The sequence below is a fragment of the Malaclemys terrapin genome, chromosome 1, assembly GCF_027887155.1.
Source record: "Malaclemys terrapin pileata isolate rMalTer1 chromosome 1, rMalTer1.hap1, whole genome shotgun sequence".
Lineage (NCBI taxonomy): Eukaryota > Metazoa > Chordata > Testudines > Emydidae > Malaclemys > Malaclemys terrapin.
The window spans coordinates 169,378,507-169,396,995 of NC_071505.1; the positions used below are offsets into that span (position 1 = coordinate 169,378,507).

Genomic DNA, 18,489 nt, shown 5'->3' on the forward strand with positions numbered 1-18,489 from the left:
GGTTCTCTTTCATTGCAGCTTGTGTTAAAAGCCAGCGTTCTTTCCACTGGCTGACTCGTGCACTGCTGAGTTCTTTTTCCCTTTATGTAAGCACCTGTGAAGGGTGATTTTAAAGTTACAGTTTCACATGTTGTGACACTGAAAGAAGTATTGCAACTGTCTGTTTCAGAAAAAACTTACAGCTATCAGACTCATAACCAGAAAACCTGAAACAAAATGGTTTCTGTACGATTTTTTTTTCTTAGCATCCTCCCATATGCAGTCCATATACAGGAGGGATAGGAACCTACATGTGCCTCTTCCTGTGGTCAGTTCCCCAAAAGAGGGATGACTGTAGAAGGGATTACTTTCTTTTCTGTACCAAGCACCCCCAATTTAGGGATTGACAGTTGTTGCTGTTAATCGTGTTTTTCCTAGGAGCAGAAGAGTGCAGGGGAGTCTTCTTGCTGCTGTGTGTCAGGAGCCAGGACATACCAAGGTGTATTGTGAATCTTCTTATTTTTTTACACAGTTCTATTTCAGTTTCCACATATTGCCAGTTGCAGAGAGGTCTCCAGTGATGAAAGAACACATAATAGCCATCTTCATCCATTATCTACAATGGATATGTGTTATGCTAGCAAGTGACAAAAGCCCACAGATAAGTCAAAAACATGGTGACCTGGGAGAAGGGTTGGAATCGGGGGGGGGGGGGAAGGGGGCATGGGGAGTGAGAGCATGAGCCGCTATGGCAGGGATAAGGGAGAGACAGGAGAGAACATAGGGGGAAAATCAAATCAGTATCTTAGATGTCTGTATACTAATGCAAGAAGTATGGGGAATCAGCAGGACGAACTTGAGATTCTAATTAATAAAAACAACTATGACATTTGGCATCACAGAGACTTGGTGAGATAATACACACCACTGGAATACTGGTATAGAAGGGTACAGCTTGCTCAGGAAGGACAGGCAGGGAAAAAAAGGAAGGAGGTGTGGCCTTATATATTAAAAATGTATACACTTGGACTGAGGTTGAGATAGAAATAGGAGACAGACTTGTTGAAAGTCTCTGGGTAAGGATAAAAGGGGTAAAAACACGGGTGATGTCACAGTAGGGTCTACTACAGACCACCAAACTAGGAAAAAGAGGTGGATGAGGCTTTTTTTTAAACTAAATCATCCAAAGCACAGAACTTGGTGGTGATGGGGGATTCAACCCAGACATCTGTTGGAAAAATAACACAGCAGGGCACAGATTATCCAACACAATCTTGGAATGTATCGGAGACAATTTTTTATTTTAGAAGATGGAGACAGCTACTAGGGGAGAGGCTGTTCTAGATTTGATTTTGACAAATAGGGAGGAACTGGTTGAGAATTTGAAAGTGGAGGGCAGCCTGGGTGAAAGTGATCATGAAATGGTAGATGGAAAACAGCAAAACGAAGATAATGTATTTCAAGAAGGCAGACTTTAGCAAACTCAGGGTGTTGGTAGGTAAGATCCCATGGGAAGCAAGTCTAAGGGGAAAAACAACTGAAGACAGTTGGCAGTTTTTCAAAGAGAGATTATTAAGGGCACAAGAACAAACTATCCCACTGTGTAGGAAAGATCGGAAGTATGGCAAGAGACCACCCTGGCTTAACCAGAAGATCTTTAATGATCTGAAACTCAAAAGAGTCCTACAGAAAATGGCAACTAGATCAAATGACAAAGGATGAATATGAACAAATAACACAAGTATGTAGGGACAAAATTAGAAAGGCCAAGGCACAAAATGAGATCAAACTAGCTAGAGACATAAAGGATAACAAGAAAACATTCTACAAATACATTAGAAGTGAGAGGAAGATCAAGGCCAGGGTAGGCCCATTACTTAATGGGGGGAGGAAAAACAATAACAAAAAAATGTGGAAATGGCAGAAGTGCTAAATGATTCTTTGTTTCAGTTTTAACCAAAACGGTTAGTAGCGATTGGATGTCTAACATAGTGAATGCCAGTGAAAATGAGGTAAGATCAGAGGCTAAAATAGGGAAAGAACAAGTTAAAAATTACTTAGACAAGTTAGATGTCTTCAAGTCACCAGGGCCTGATGAAATATATCCTAGAATACTCAAGAAGTTGACTGAGGAGATATCTGAGCCATTAGCGATTATCTTCGAAAAACTCATGGAAAATGGGAGAGATTCCAGAGGACTGGAAAAGGGCAAGTATAGTGCCAATCTCTAAATAAGGAAATAAAGACAATCTGGGGAATTACAGACCAGGCAGTTTAACTTCAATACATGGAAAGATAATGGAGCAAATAATAAAGCAATCAATTTGCAAACACCCAGAAGATAATAAGGTGATAAGTAACAATCAGCATGGATTTGTCAAGAATAAATCTTGTCAAACCAACCTAATAGCTTTCTTTGACAGGGTAACAAGCCTTGTGGATAGCGGGGGAAGCAGTAGATGTGGTATATCTTTACTTTAGTAAGGGCTTATCTACACTGCAATTTTTTTCGCCAAAAAAAATTTTTTGGCGACAAAACAATGGGGGTGTACACATTGCAAAACCACTTTTTGCAACGAAATTTCTCAGTTGCAGCATTATAATAAAACCCCCTTGACGAGAGTCATAAGGCTTTTTTTTTTTTTTTTTTTTTTTTTTTACACAAAAGTTTTATCGCCATAGTGCCAGTGTAAACACCGTGCTTGATTTTATCACTGTAATTGGCCTCCGGAAGGTGTCCCATAATTCCTGTCCTGACTGCTCTGCTCATTGTTTTGAGCTCAGTAGCCCTGCAGGCATACGCCCCTCCTCTTTCAAAGCTCCCTTCTGACAGCTGAGCATGCTGCTCTGCTGGTCTGCTCAAGGAAACAAAGAGCAAATGATTAACCTGGTATGCTCCTGCTCTCTCCCACACTACCAACACAAGGCAGGCAGGGGTAGATGTGTGTGTGAAAGATTGCTGTGCAGAGCTGGGTAGGGAGGAAAGCAGGGGCTGATGTCGAGTGGTGGTTCCCCTCTGCCCCGCCTCAGGACTGAACTTACGAGACACGCACACACTCACTCTCTCCCAACTCATATTGTCTCTGTCTCTCCGTTCCCTGCCCACACACACTCCCTGTCACACACTTTCTCCCCATTCCCTCTCACTTCAGTTGAAAAGCGGCTGGCAATCTAGTAGGATGCCCATGGAATGATGGGATTGAGAAGCCTGTATCATGTGATGTTGTACCTACCCTATGAGGCATTGCAAACCCTTCCCAAAGCACCCTGTGGCCAGTTGCACAGTAGGATAGCTACCCACAGTGCACTGCTCTCTGTGTTGTTGCAAGAGCTGCTAGTGTGGATGCACTCCGGTGACACAAGAAGCATAGTGTGGACACACAACAGTGGTTTAATTAAAGCATTTTAATAAACGTGGCATAACTTTTGGTGAAATAACTTGGCAGTGTAGACATAGCCCAAGGCTTTTGATATGGTCTCACATTACATTTTCATAAACAAACTAGGGAAATATAACCTATAAGGTGACTGCATAACTGGTTGGAAAACTGTTCCCAGGGAGTAATCATCAGTGGTTCACAGGCAAGCTGGAAGGGCATATCGAGTGGGGTCCTGCAGGGACCAGTTTTGGGTCCAGTTCTGTTCAATATCCTCATCAATGATTTAGATAATGGCATAGAGAGCACACTTATAAAGTTTGCAGATGATACCAAGCTGGGAGAGGTTGCAAGTGTTTTGGAGGATAGGACTGAAATTCAATAAGGACTAATGCAAAATACTCCACTTAGGAAGGAACAATCAGTTGCATATATACAAAATGGGAAATGAGTGCCTAGGAAGGAGTACTGCAGAAAGGGATCTGGAGGTCATAGTGGATTACAAGCAAAACATGAGTGAACAGTGAAACACTATTGCAAAAAAAGCAAACATCATTCTGGGATGTATTAGCAGGAGAGTTGTAAGCAAGACACAAGAAGTAATTCTTCCGCTCTACCCCACGCTGATTAGGCCTCAACTGGAGTATTGTGTCCAGTTCTGGGTGCCACATTCCAGGAAAGATGTGGACAAATTGGAGAAAGTCCAGAAAAGAGCGACAAAAATGATTAAAGGTCTAGAAAACATGACCTATGAGGGAAGACTGAAAAAATTAGGTTTGTTTAGTCTGGAGAAGAGAAGACAGAGGGGACATGATAACAGTTTTCAAGTACATAAAAGGTTGTAACAAAGAGGAGGGAGAAAAATTGTTCTTCTTAATCTCTGATGATAGGACAAGAAGCAATTGGCTTAAATTGCAGCAAGGGAGATTTAGGTTGGATATTAGGAAAAACTTCCTAAATGGCACGGTGGTTAAGCACTGGAATAAATGGCCCAGGGAGACTGTGGAATCTCCATCATTTGAGATTTTTAAGAGCAGGTTAGACAAACACCTGTCAGGGATGGTCCCCAAGAGTGCAGAGGACTGGACCAGATCTGGGGTTCTCAACCTTTTTCTTTCCGAGGACAGAAGAGATAGAAGGGGTGTTAATGGGCCATTTCACCTTGAAATAACCGTCCCTTGAAATATATTAACTACTTATACTAAACAATCTGTTCCAGCTTGTATTTAGCTGTGTCACTCTGATTAAGTTTCCCAGACCTGAGGAAGAGCTGTGTGTAGCTCAAAAGCTTGTCTCTTTCACCAACAGAACTTGGTCCTATAAAAGATATTACCTCACCCACCTTGGCCTTGTCTACATTACAAAGTTTTGTCAGCAAAAGTTATTTCGCTTTAACTAAAGCATTTTAATTAAAACCACTATTGTACGTTCACACTAGCTCCTTGTGTTGGCAGAGTGCATCAAACTGGCCCCAGATCCCTGGTTGAGAACCACTGGACTACATTACCTCTCAAGGTCCCTTCCAGTCCTATGATTTATCATATCAGCTGAAAAGGAATAATGTGGTCATCAATTAGAGTGCAGATTCCCATCCTTCATTTAATCCAAACTTACCCACTTCCTGGGGTTTGGCTTTATGACATTTGAGTTGCCAATAAATCTCAGCCTAAACTTTCTCCCTAGACTGTTGCTAAAGTTTCTCTAGGGACACTTCTCTGTTCTAGTTTCTATGTCCTCAGACTCAACAGCACTTCCCTTCTTTTCAAAGCCTTATTGAGCCACACCTACGGTGAGTTAGCAACAGTCAGCATCTCCTGGCACCTTTCTAACAGTTGGTCAACAAAAGAACCCAGCCACTCTGAATGTTTAGGGTCAAACACAATGTCAGATGCTTGTCAAAGTAATGGACTACAAACTAGTTACAAGATTGCTTAGTAAATGCCACATAGTTTGTTTCATATTAAAACCTAGCAACCAGCTGAATTAACATGGAGAATATTTAATTTAGTATAAACAAACTCAAAAAGATTCATGGAAGTACATCCCTATATTCAGTGTTCTCATAGGGATTGCATACTGTCATAACTTAATTCATTTAGTGTACAGACCAAAACTTGGCAATTTTTCCTTTACATGAACAGGATTCCCCACATTTTTTCCAACAGAAAAGACAAGTACAACATGAACCAGAACCTGTGCATCTGGAGTTTAAAGTACACAGTTATGACACAGCCTCTATACTTTTAGCAGCAAACTTTCCATTTGTTATATAATACAGCATACTTCCTATAGGGATGGTGTATACTGACCTTCAACACTGCTTAAAGACAAGTGATACAATCCTCACTTACCCCCACGCAGAAGGCTTTAGAGTCAAGGTAGCTCAAGTGCATTCCCTACCAATGCAATCATTAAGACTCCAGGAAATCAGATAAACACATACATCCACAGCAGCTTCATTTCACCTGCCTTAACCATCCAAATTCCCTTACCACCATAAATCCCTTAAGCACACATTTAATTCCAACCACAGCTAGGTTTAGATATATTCCCTATATCATTACGTAGTTGTAAAGCAGACTGAAACATGAGCTGTAGCTCTCACAGCCCCCAACTGAGCAAGAAGGGGAATTTGATTCCTATGTAGTCTAAGGGTCAATCCAACAGGAACAAGATCTATTACTAGGACTGGTTGAAAATTGAATCTAAACTATTCTTCAACAGAAAATTAGATTTTCAACTAGCTTTTGTGACTTCACCTCCCATGATGCAATGCAACTATGATACACCTCTTCTTTTCACCAATGGGGAGACTGTGGTACAACATGGGAGAGGCAATCTGAGCAGGAACCCCAAGCTATAGTGAATGGGCCTCTCTATCTCAGCTGAACTACAGCTCCCATGAGGCAGTGTAGCAGCAATTCATAATTGAAATATTTCAGTTTTTGATTTTTCCATCAAAAACTTAAAATATTTCAGCAGGGAAAGGTTTCAGAGTGGTAGCCGTGTTAGTCTGTATCAGTAAAAACACCGGGGAGTCCTTGTGGCACCTTAGAGACTAACACGTTTATTTGGGCATAAGCTTTCGTAGGCTAGAACCCACTTCATCAGATGCATGGAGTGGAAAATACAGTAAGCAGTATAAATATACAGCACATGAAAAGATGGGAGTTGCCTTACCAAGTGGGAGGTCAGTGCTAATGAGGCCAATTCAATTAGGGTGGATGTGGGAATGGGCAACTCCCATCTTTTTATGTGCTATATATTTATACCTGCTTACTGTATTTTCCACTCCATGCATCTGATGAAGTGGGTTCTAGCCTATGAAAGCTTATGCCCAAATACATTTGTTAGTCTCTAAGGTGCCACTAGGACTCCTCACTATTTTTTCAGTGGGGGAAAAAAAATTCTGACTTCTTTCCCTGCTCAGTTAGGGGCAAGGTCACCTACCAGTCAGGTTTCAAGCTTATTGTGAGGTCACTAACCTCCACAGTTCTTCTGAAGAATGGGGAAGTAAAGATATAATATTTCTCCCCTCTCAACAAAAGGAGCAATAAAGGGCCAAACCAAACATTTTAAGTGTTGCTCCACAACTGTTGGCAAATGCTGATCTTACTTAATTGGGGTTAATGAAGGAAAAAGTGAGAGAAAAGGGAGTTTAGAGGCTTCACAGCATCCCATAGATTCCAATAGTTGGTTCCATTTGGGGATAATTTTAGGGAAGCAGAGGCACTGCTGCTGGAGCAGATTCACCGTTAAATGGGATTGGCAGAGGAGGAGGAAGAAGAGGCTAAATTTAATTAAATTTTTCTTTCATCCCAAATCAAGTTTGGGGGATGGGGAGAGGAGAAGATGGTGATGGTGGGGTAGGGGGTTGGTTTGCTCTCCCAGAAGTGCTTTGCAGGCTGGAAGTATTTCACCACTAAAAACACTCATTCTTTTCTCTCCTCTACCCTGTGTCCAGTTTTGTTATTGCAGTACCAGCAGCAGTTTTCCTACATTAGGAAAACTAATTTAAAAAATCCTTGCGGCAAATCTGGCTATTCTGTGGCTGACAGGAAGAGTACACCATTACCAGCAGGGTGGACTTTGTCTTTTTTTTTCTCTCCTTCTTTGATTTCCTTCCTGCTTTCTCCTAATCCCTAGTTCTTCAGAATTCTTAAGTTTCTTAAGAACTTTTGGTGACTTTTTGCTCAATCATTTATCGGTTTGTTCCAGCACTTCCTCTTTGGACCCCTCAACCCTAATAGTGCCTCATCTTTACTCCCTGAAGAGAGTAATTATCTTCCCAACATTCTCTGTGGTGAAGACTGATTTCTTAACTATGTAGCTCCTTTGCCATATCCTTCTTGCTCCCTGGTGAGCCAGCAGAGCCACTGAGTCTCTTGTAGGTTTCCTGCTTCTTATATATTGAATCATTGCCCAATTTCCATTATCAAAGAAAGGCCAATTTATCATAGAATTATAGGACTGGAAGGGACCTCAAGAGGTCATCTAGTCCAGTCCCCTGCACTCGTAGCAGGACTAAGTATTATCTAGACCATCCTTAAGTGTAAGCAGTCATAACTCCACTAATTACAATGGAACTACACATTCTTACATATGGGGTGAATTTGCATCAGACTGCTCAAAGATCATCTTTGGAGGAATCATCCAGGAGCTTGCCAAGGCATCCATTTCTCACTGTGATAAGTCATATCTGCAGCTTGGGCCGCTTGCCCTTCAAACATGAGTTTCGAAATTCATCTTGCATTTTAATGATTAAAAACAGTGCTTAAACACATTCAGCAAGGTGTGGTGCAGAGATATTTTACAAAAAGGTAGCATCGCAATGAGAGTTGTGCCAAAATTCTCTCATTCATAAGTGAATCCAGTGACTTTGGGCTTGTTCACAGGAAGACTTAGTGCACAGCAAGCTAGTGTGTAAATCCACAACACACTAGCCTGAAGCAGTAGTAGATCAAAGAGCACTAGGAAACCTTTGGTGCATGATAGCAGGATCCACATGCCCTGTTAGTGCATGGCTAGCTAGTGCACTGTAGATTTACACCCACCGCTTGCCACACAGTAACTTGCCATGTGGACAAGCCCTTAAAGTCCTTTGGGCGCTCCCATTTGAGTGCTAAGTTTCTGGTACTTCCCAATTGGAAAAAGCCATGTTTGATATTAAAAGCTGTTTAGCCACCTGTGGGCTCACACACTCCATCTGCTGGTGGAAAGACTACATATGTGCAGACACACAGATGCACAAAGACAACAGTATCATCCATTCTCAGCTTCTAAATAAGCCTTGTATCACCTCTTGGGTACTGCACCATCCTGCCAAATGGTGATCTGACATACCTATACAATAGGCAATAGAAAACTCAGAGTGTCAGAGCAGGATACCCCATCTTCCAACTTGTGGGGCCAGACCTATGAAGTCTGGAAGGTCCATGGCTCACGTGCGCATTTCTTCAGGGAGACGAAGAATAGGGGAATTAAAGAGAAATTGCCACCCATTCCCTCCAATAGAGGTTTACAGCACTCATGTATGCAGCACTTAAATTTATATTTTGAAGGGCAAACACTTATAGAATGTCTTCATTTGGGACCACAACTATAATACAATGAAGAGTCCTTGGCACAGGAGCAGCAGCCTTATTCAACCATCTTGCCAAGACTACCAAGTGCCAACTGAAGGGTGGCCCTGCTTTATTGTTGCATCATAATTTCTACTTTTTTATTTTATATATTGCGTTTGCAGATTATAAATAGCAATATTATGTCTGATACATATAATTAGTTCGCAAATAACAGAACCAGGAGACAGAGAAATTAGTATTTAGGTAGAATCACTCATAACCAATTTCTCTCTAACACAGTAGTTGCAGAATAATGCTGAGGGATCCTTCCTGCTAAGCACCACTGTGAAATAAATGAGCATTCTTCTAGAATTACCATAACTGCTGTAGCTTCAATTAGAGATTCCATAACCTTTGTTTGCCCGAGTAAATTACCCATATAACCTGCAGGCAAGAATAAAGATTTTAAAATAAATAAGTCTAATGCACAAGAAGCCATGAGATGCCACCCACCAAATAATAAAAATGCATTATTACAAGGTTAAGTCTGGTACCTAATGTCAGTCATTTGGGTGGATAATAATACAAGCTACTTCAGGCAGTTTATATAGTTATCCCACAGGGCACCAACAACTGGCGATCTAGTCCTTTAAAAAGAAAAAAAGAAAGTGTTGAAAGTAGTCTCAGGTACAACACCTGTCCATAAAAGTCAGTTTCTTTTTGGTTTTGCCACCATGTTGTTTTCATCTCTCCCCTGTTGCTAGGTGAAAGGCTCATAAAGAGCCAGTTAAATAGAATATAGTGAAACCAGCTGTAGAGAAGTGTTGTAAAATGGACACAGTGAAACTGGAAAGAGGTTTCTACTCTTGCAGTTATAGTAATCTTAGGTGTTGCCATTTTTAAAAATGGCATGTTAATCAGGACTTAAATTCTCAAAGTATTTCCCGGCACTGCCGCGGGGCACTGCTGGAGCTCCCCTGGGTTTGAAAATATTGACTGGAGCGCCGTTCCAGATGGCTCTGGCTGAATTTAAGCCCCGATGTTAATAAATTTAAAAAGAAGTTTGATATTTAATTAACTTTAAATTCCACAAAACAAACAGTAGCATGACACACCTTGGTATTGCATCAACACTAGCCACAGGGTGCTTTGGGAAGGGTTTGCAATGCCTCATGGGGAAGGTACAATATTATATGATGCAGTTTTCTCAATCCATCGTTCCAGGGGCATCCTAGTAGATTGTCAGCTGCCTTTTCAGCTGAAGTGGGGGGGGGGAGGAGGAGAGGAGAGGAGAGTGATGTGTCTGGGGTGGGGGGAGACAGCAGGCTGACCAACCTATCCTGAGGCAGCGGAAGGTCAGCTCCCGGCTCTGCTATGCACAGCAGTCTCTCCCGAAGCAGCCCACTCTTTGCCTGTCTGCCTATGGTTCTGTGATTCCCTCCAAGTTCTCCCACAGCCTCCTCAGCTGCCAGGAGCAGCTCTCTGAGCTCTCAGTGCTGAGGAATGTCAAAGCAGCACAGCATTCCCTCATTACCCCCCCTCCATGACAGACTTAAGTCCAGAGGCCTAGAAGGTGCATGATGAGGGCATTACTTGGAAAAGTACACCTTAATATTCCTGGAAAACAGTGAAGGCAGGGGCAGCAGGTGAATGAGCCATTTGGGTAGGCTAGCCCCCCGCCCCTCCTCCTCCAACCCCCCTCCCCCACCGGAGCCCAGCGCGCGTGCACACACACCCCATGGCCACTGGACCCCCATACGCCCCCAGCCCCAGAGCGCCAGACAGGCAGAGCGGTCCCAGTGCCCCCAGCCCCAGAGCACTGGGTGGGCAGCACGACGTGGCTCCAGTCCCAGCACCCACAGCCCCGGGCCTTGTGAGCACCAACCCCAGCCTGCCTACCCTAGCCTCTCCACCACAGAAGAGTGGGAAGGGAACTGGAAGCATGCAGGAGAGGGTCTGGGGGGTGGATCATGGGCAGGGCCACATCAGGCTGTTTGGGGAGACACAGCCTCTCCCGTACTATGATACCCGCTGCCCATGAGTGAAGGAATCACAACTCTACCCTCTCACATCCAGCAATACCCCCTTAAGTCACTCGTGCTGCCAGAGGTGCCACCCACCTCACTCCTTCAGCCCTCAGATGGGAGAGCTAGATTACACCCAATCCCTATGTGTAGGGAGAATCTACTTCCTACACTTCCCTCTCTAACACACCCATTCAGAGGGACGCATAATTCAGTCCTCAATACACATGTAACAGTGACACACGTGGGGATTCTTGTTTTGGAGAACAAGATGACTTGCTGTCCTCAAAGGCAAATATTTACCACCTGGGTCAACAGAGCTTGATATTCAGCTCAACATCTATAATTTATTCCACGCTGCATCCTTGCTTATTCTCTATTTTTAACAATAAGGGGACAAGTGATAGGTGAACAACAAAAGCTTCTTAACATAGGTTCAAATACAAGCCTACTTGGTTTAAGTAGATATAGGTTCCAATAGAAGCATAAGGATGGCTGTCAATGTTTCCAATCCTCTGTGGTCTGGATATTGTGTTGGAAACCTCCCAAGAACACTCTTACAAGGCTGCCAATGATTCTGGGCTCCATTCAGGTTACAAATATCAAAAATAGCTTTTTTGTAGTTCTTTTTCTCAAAAGTGAAGAGATGCAGCGCTTTTAAACTAATAGTCTTGTTATTTTAAGTAATTTTTGTAAAAAGTTACCACTACCAGTGCATGACTGGGATAAGACTATGAAGAGTTCAAAGTTCTAAGAAATCAGAGTGTGTAACAAGGCAAGGGTATACTCAAGAAAGAAGACAAGGAATATTTTTGAACATCTCCCAAAATATGATACTCATACTTTATAGAAAGGCATGTTATGCCCAATCCGGTAAGGCCCTCGACCACTATACTCTTGTACCTAATAGCCAGTGCCTAACTTCTTCATTCTTGAACTCCTTTTCTCAAAGGAAACTCCACAGGAACATGATGTTGGAGGCAGATTTCATCATGATTCTGAGCCTTAAATGGAACCCAACTAGTTATAGTGTTGAGGAATACCATTTCGACTGTAAGCTCTTTTGGGCAGGGATTCTCATTGTTCTGTGTCTGTACAGCACCTAACACAATGGCATTTGATCCATGACTGAAACTTCTTAGCACTCTGATAATGCAAACAATTTGATTTGTTTGGGATGATTTTGTAAATCAGTGGAGGATTCACAAACAGAATTAAGATGAAAGATTATGATTTATCATCGTGAAGACTCAAAATTTACTTGGATTTTCCGATGAGATTTTGTATATGAAATCACACACTCTGAGACCTACAAAAATCCATCGCACTGCATACACAAATATCTGTGGTATGTGTATATCACACAAACATGAAAACAACATAGGGAGGAAACAAAATGTCCTTACCAGATCAAATTTGACCCAAATTTAAGTTCATTAATACAAGCTATACAAAAACTTAAGAACTATGTATAATGTTTCCAAAACATGATTTTAAAAAAACAAGCTTCTACTGGAATGTTTTAAAACACACACTTTCCAGTTGTGATTGGGATCTAAAGATTAGTTCATTGTGCTAGAGCAGGAGCACATTAAAAAGTGAAATGAACTAAAACCAAGCTATGACCAAAATGAAATTAAACTACATTTTACATTTCACTTAGTTTGAACAAGTATACAACAAAGAAATCAGTGAAAAGCCGACTAGAACTACAGTTTTAATAATTTAAGATAGTATTTGAAACATAGGGACTTTGTAAGGATTTTTCCCAAATATGCAGGCATCAATCTAAAGAGAAATTAGAGACGACTAAATTTTAATTCCCCCCAGGCAGTTTATTTTCCTTTGCATTTCATGAGGAGTTAGCCAGAAATCCGAACAACATGGGCAGGAGAAAGGGCGAGATTAATTAACTCGGTATTAAACCAGTTCTTAGAGCCCCTGAGAGGAAGCAACACATTCAGTCTCCGTTATTGTATGCAACAGCTGATATGCGGATTGTCCCTGCAGGAGACACACCGAGCTGCCCTGCTTCAGAGCACGCAGAGTGCAAGACAAGCAGCATAAACGGAGAAGGCTCAAGAACATCACTTTCAAAAGCAGCAGCAACTTTTCTTTTAGATTCAGAGCAAGGGGGTTTGGTGGAGAAAATTAAAGGCTCCTCAGCAAAACACTGATACCTAGGAGTGGGAAGGAAAATCTCTTCAATTAGAGTCTTCTCCTTCACCCACCCTCACTCTCCTAATAGTCAAATGGGTGAGGGGTTAAAACTGTGTTAGAAACATTATGAGTTTCTTGTTTTACATGGCACATGAAGGTGATTGTGCACAAATGCCGCACTTCGCTGTCCAAGCCGTCAGTGCACTGTAACGAGTAACGGAAGGCAGGCATATACAAGAATCCGACTGTTTTCAGAGGTGAGTGGGTTGCACGTCTGCAGGTATAACCGAGGGGCATGCAAGCAAGCCCATGGGTGCGCGGAAGGAGCTAGGAGCCCAGCGCCAGCGCCCCCACACAGCAGCACGCTCCTCCGCCCCCTAGCCCGACCAGGAGCCCCTTTCACGCCAGGGCTGGCTGCACTTCAAAGCAAAAAGGCTCTCACCTGTGCTGCGGGACACCAGCGTCCTCCTCTGCCACCGACCAGCACCAGGGAGCGGAGCGCGGGGCACGGCGCTAGTCCAGGCTGCGGAGGGTGCAGGGCGCGGAGCCCCTTTGGATGGCAAGGGGAGCAAAGTGCCGCTGCAGCAGCTCTGAGTCTGGACAGGGGCTGAGTCTGCAAGCAGCGGCGGCTGCTCAGGGAGGAGGCGGAGGCTGTTGCTCTGATCCGCTGCTGCCGGGGGGGGGCGTGGAGCTTTTCACCCGCCCACCGCTCCTTACAGCCAGCCGGCGGGAGCTGGGACGGCAGCCCCCTGCAGGGCACCCGGGCTCCCCCCCTAGATGAAGGAGGCCCTTTCCCGCACCTAGACACCCCGCCCTTTCTGAGCTCCCCCCCCTTCATTATTCCCTCCCACCGAGCCGGTCCCCGTCTTTCCCCCTTCAATTTGTTCCTCTCCTTTTGCCATTTGTTGCTTCCCTCCCCTGCTAATGTCACCTCCCCCTTTTCTTTGTGGAGTTCCTCCCCCCTCCCTCTGCAGCCAGAGGAGTCGGTCCCCTCCCCTACCGAGTTCTCCTTCCCCTCACTATTTTGACTGTCTCCAGTTGTGTTTGCTCCCTCCCGGCCCCACTGTAGTGGAGAAGAGCCTTAGCTCCCCCGACCATGGCACACCCTGACCCTGCCAGGGCTGAGGCTGCTGCTTTTATGGTGGTGGGAGGTTAAGAAGGAACAAAATAAGGGGGGCAATCACCATTGCTGCACCCCTCAGGTTTCTGCTCCATCCTTGTGATCTCAAGTGCCTTCATAACACCAATAGCAGGTACAAAAAGCTGGTCTCCCACATCACCTTGCTGCCTGCCACAGGGCTGCGAGGACTCTGCCCTCCTTCAGATGATCTTTCTGCTGAGAGGACACCCTCCAGCTACCAGCAATGGCACCTGGTAGTGATGGGGCCTGGAGGGGTCGTTCCTGGTGCCCATCAGGGGTCTCCGATGTTATTTGTTGGGGAAGGCTCTTTGCTTCCCCTGTCAAGCACTGAGGCATGTCCAAAGGCCGTCCCCCTTAGCCTAGCAAGGAGGGGTAGTGGTCCTTCTTGGGCCTCAGGACAGCAGCAGCACCACCACTGTTGGCAACCTTTCCCATCCAGCTCCCCTCCTCCATCTAAAGCTGACATCTGCCAACTTCTCTTGGACACCAGGCGTGATCCTTGTCCTGCCTGGCTGAGCAGGCAGACCCAGCCACTGACAGCCATCTGGCAGGGTCCTTGAGGGGTGCATGTGATGATGGGCAAGGGAGAGGCCCACCCTTAGAGGAAGGCCATCCTCCCCCTTGTCATATTCTCTTTAGCCCCCATCCTGTCATCCTTACCTGCCAAGCCTTCCCCTGCTAACCTGCCCTTTGTTATCACCAATGAGGGCTGGGTCCTAGTCTCAAAAAGTAAGTGTGATAAACGTAACTCACGGCCCAGCTCCTTCCATCCTTTCAAAGGGAGGCCACTGCTGTGCTTGCTTCCATGCCCCCCAAGAAGGTTCAAGACTGGGAGCTGTAGGGTGAGTGTCCTCAAATGCCAGGTACTCTCCTGTGTTTGGGCAGAGGGTATCTGATCCTCCTGCAGGAGACTCATACCACTCCGGAAACCAGCTCGTGCACAGGAGGTTGGCCCTGCCTGGTATCATCCAAATGGGAGCCCACCTTGAGTATGGTGGGTGGGACGGGTAGACCCCATAGCGCTCACCTAGTGCATGGTGCTGTTCACCCTGCAGGTTCCCCACTGTTTGTTCCAGAAGGTGAAGGCTGCTCTACCCACTGCCTCTCTCACTTCTCTCCATTTGCGTAAAGAAGCATCTGGTTCACCCAGTGCCCTGATGATGAACATGCTAGAAGTATTTAAATAGACCACATGCTTCCCTCCCTTCACTTCAGCCTGAATTTGTTGTTCACAGAGGCACAAAAGTACATTTATAACAGCCTGCCTTAAAAAAAAAAGTCATTGTTCCAACTAAACTAAGCACTAGCTGTCATTGCAAGCAAGCAAGCTTTAAAAGCTAGAGGTGCTGAAAGTTAAATTGCATTATGTATCACGTAGAAAGTGTTTTACAGGAAACACCTGCCTACATTGAAACCTGCACTAACAATCACATCCACTTTGTAGTTTCTCCCAGGTTTCCAGGAAAATGTTCTTTAATCCCTGGTTAAAGGATATCTCCTTGGATGGTCACTAAGAATTTTTACTTGCACATTTTAAACTCCGGATTTAAATTGAATCCAATCTCTGTCTTGCAGATTTTGCCATTAGCTAATACAGTTTTATTCATGCCACTAATGTAACCCCTGCCCCTTCCTCTAATGGATGAAGGTTTAGTTCTGAGATGAACACAAGTGACCTTACATAGCACACTTTATGCAGCTCACTGTTGTACTGACAGCTGCTGCTAAACAGAAATGATAATTTATTAGTAAACTATGGTAATTTTGTGGTCTCCTCTTGGCTCCAAATTGAAGCCATTACACTCATTTTACTTGTGAAAGTGCCTCTCTGGAGATGATGCTTTAACATGAGTTTTTTTTGCCACACCTAGAGTTTTTTTAAACAAAAAGATTTGATGCTGGTAAAAAATGCTTGACTGACAGTGACAGTTCTCTAATTATCCCCCAAAATAGGTACAACATAGGCAATGGTAGTCATAGTCCAAGCTAGGAATCGCCTCAGTTCTTTCTTCAAATCTCTTCCTAGAGGTCCTCCTCCCATAGCATGATGCCTACAAGTTACTTGACAGCAGTGTACTATTGACTACTGCTTATTACACCAATCATAACTGCCTCGCTGTTACTTTGTTTTTCCTTCTGCCTTTTTGCTTTACTCACGTGTTTTCTCAACTTATATGTAGAGTGTACTGCAGTAGCTGCTAGAAGCCCTGATAAAAGTTCAGTTGTGCTTGGCACTGTACTACAGTAATGGTCTCTGTCCCACAGAAGTTACAATTAATAAAAGAATTCCCCTCTTTTTAACTACAGTAGCCACCAATTTATGACTAGGCTTTTAAATAGCTATTCCTGAGCAGGGCAGTGCACAGCCTCTCTGCCCAGCAGGTGTGATAGATGTTAGAGGAACTCATTACAACTGAAAAGAGGGAAGAGGAGCCTCCAACCTATGCCAGAGAAGGTTAGTAGCAGCTTCTACTCTTTCCCTTCCCACACTTACTTGCCTTCTAGAAACTTGTTTTTCTTCTCACAGTAAAGGAGAAAAAAAATGGACTAGAGGTTGCAGCTAGTCTGCAACCTACAGTTCTTTGGAAGCTGTCTTTTCTCTAACAATGCCCAAAGGGCTTATGTGTATGCTCCAGGGATGCAGGCGTTACAGGTTTCTTTTCCAAATTTAAAACCTATTTGGGAAGAAAAAAAATCCAAATTTATACTCCATCGGTAGCATCACACCTCTGAAGGAGAAGGTTTTTACCACTCCAGCTACAAAGGCCTGCTTTCCTGCTCCTAGGATACACTTCTTTTTGTATGTTCCAGGGAGACTAACAAGCTTCAGCTGTTTCCTGGCATTGCTAGTCAAGTCTTTGCCTCCCCCCTCCATACACTGGTGTCTAGGGCTCTCAATAGTGATTCCTACTTCTCCCAGCACCTTAGCTGATAGCATGTCCCTTGATGCAGGACATGGGGATTGGTCCAGTGGGGCTCCTACTCTTTCATCCCATTCTATCTTCTTACTCAGGCATTAAGAAGGGAGAGCTAATACTGTTACTTGGGCACAAAAGAGAGACCAGTTGCTTCCACTGGATGGACTAGCAGGCTCCTGCCAGTTCCTGCTGTGGCTAGGCAAGAAGCTGACGGTGACTCCTCTCCCCTCAGAGATGCCAACCAGCAGCAGAGTGGGGCTACTGAAACAAGTAGTGAGAATAGACACTATATGAACTGGGCCAGCCAGACAGCCACAGGAGGCCCCAGCAGGGACAGGATGAAAAGTTAGTGTGATATTTACTGCTCAGCCTCTGGTGCCACAGGGAGTAGAAGCTTCTTTACTGCTGAGCTCTGTTGTGACAATATGAGCCCCCAGGGATCAAGGATGTCACTCCCTTTTTGATTGCCCTTGCTGAGAGCAACACCAGTTCCCCTCCATCTCTTGTTTAATAGGAAATCTCCATCCTCCTGCAAACATATCCCTGTTCTAGGCACATTAACTCCTTCTCTATCAATTCCTGTGGGAATGAATATCAAGTCAGCATGATAGAGGGATTTGGAGCAGGTGCAGCTATAGGGGGAAAGTTGCACACTAAATTTTTGTCCTTGGAGCTAAGAAACTTAACGGAATAGCTGTGTGGGTGAAAACAGATTTTCTTGAATCAGTTAATGGGAGTAGCAGCTGCTCAGCATCAGGTCCACATTATGGAGATATTTGGAAATACCCAGGCTGATATATTTTGTGATCCTTTCAGTTCCTGCCTTTGTGTTTTCTGCATCATTGTATACATCTACATACTGGGGGGTCATTTCTCCACTAACATTCCAAACTAACTTCAATAGCATTGGACAAGCTGTAAAGTTAATGAAGAATTTAGCCTTGCTGAGTCTGTCTCATGCCTTCCTCATAATGAATTTCTAGAGTATGTCATTAATGAGGGACACTAGAGCAATTCAGCACAGGTGGTAATAGACCAGCTGTAGTGGAGAGGAGCAGGTGCTCAGCACTACTCAAAATCAGACCACTTGTTTGCATTTTTTTTAATTAAAACACTGTTAGGTCTCTAATTATGACTATTACATGAGAATTCAACCAGCTATTTAGAAAAGCCACTGATTATTTTGCTTAATGAGATGAATGTAACATTAGCTTCAAGCAATATCCAGCAAGCTGCACTGTCAGCATTCTGTACCTAGGGCTATACAGAGGAAGTGCTAAGTTTAAAAAGGAAATCTTACAGTAGGAAAATCAATGCAAATTTTCT

At 44.0% G+C, this 18,489-nt stretch overlaps 1 protein-coding gene across 1 annotated transcript in view; it reads right to left on the reverse strand.

The window, feature by feature from the left end:
* HTR1F (5-hydroxytryptamine receptor 1F) overlaps positions 1-13,700 on the reverse strand; it is a 177,453-nt gene extending 163,753 nt beyond the window's left edge. Inside the window, exon 1 of the mRNA XM_054046832.1 lies at positions 13,547-13,700. The gene's annotated coding sequence lies outside the window, so the exon portion shown is untranslated. The remainder of the gene's footprint in view (positions 1-13,546) is intronic.
* Positions 13,701-18,489: the final 4,789 nt, after the last annotated feature.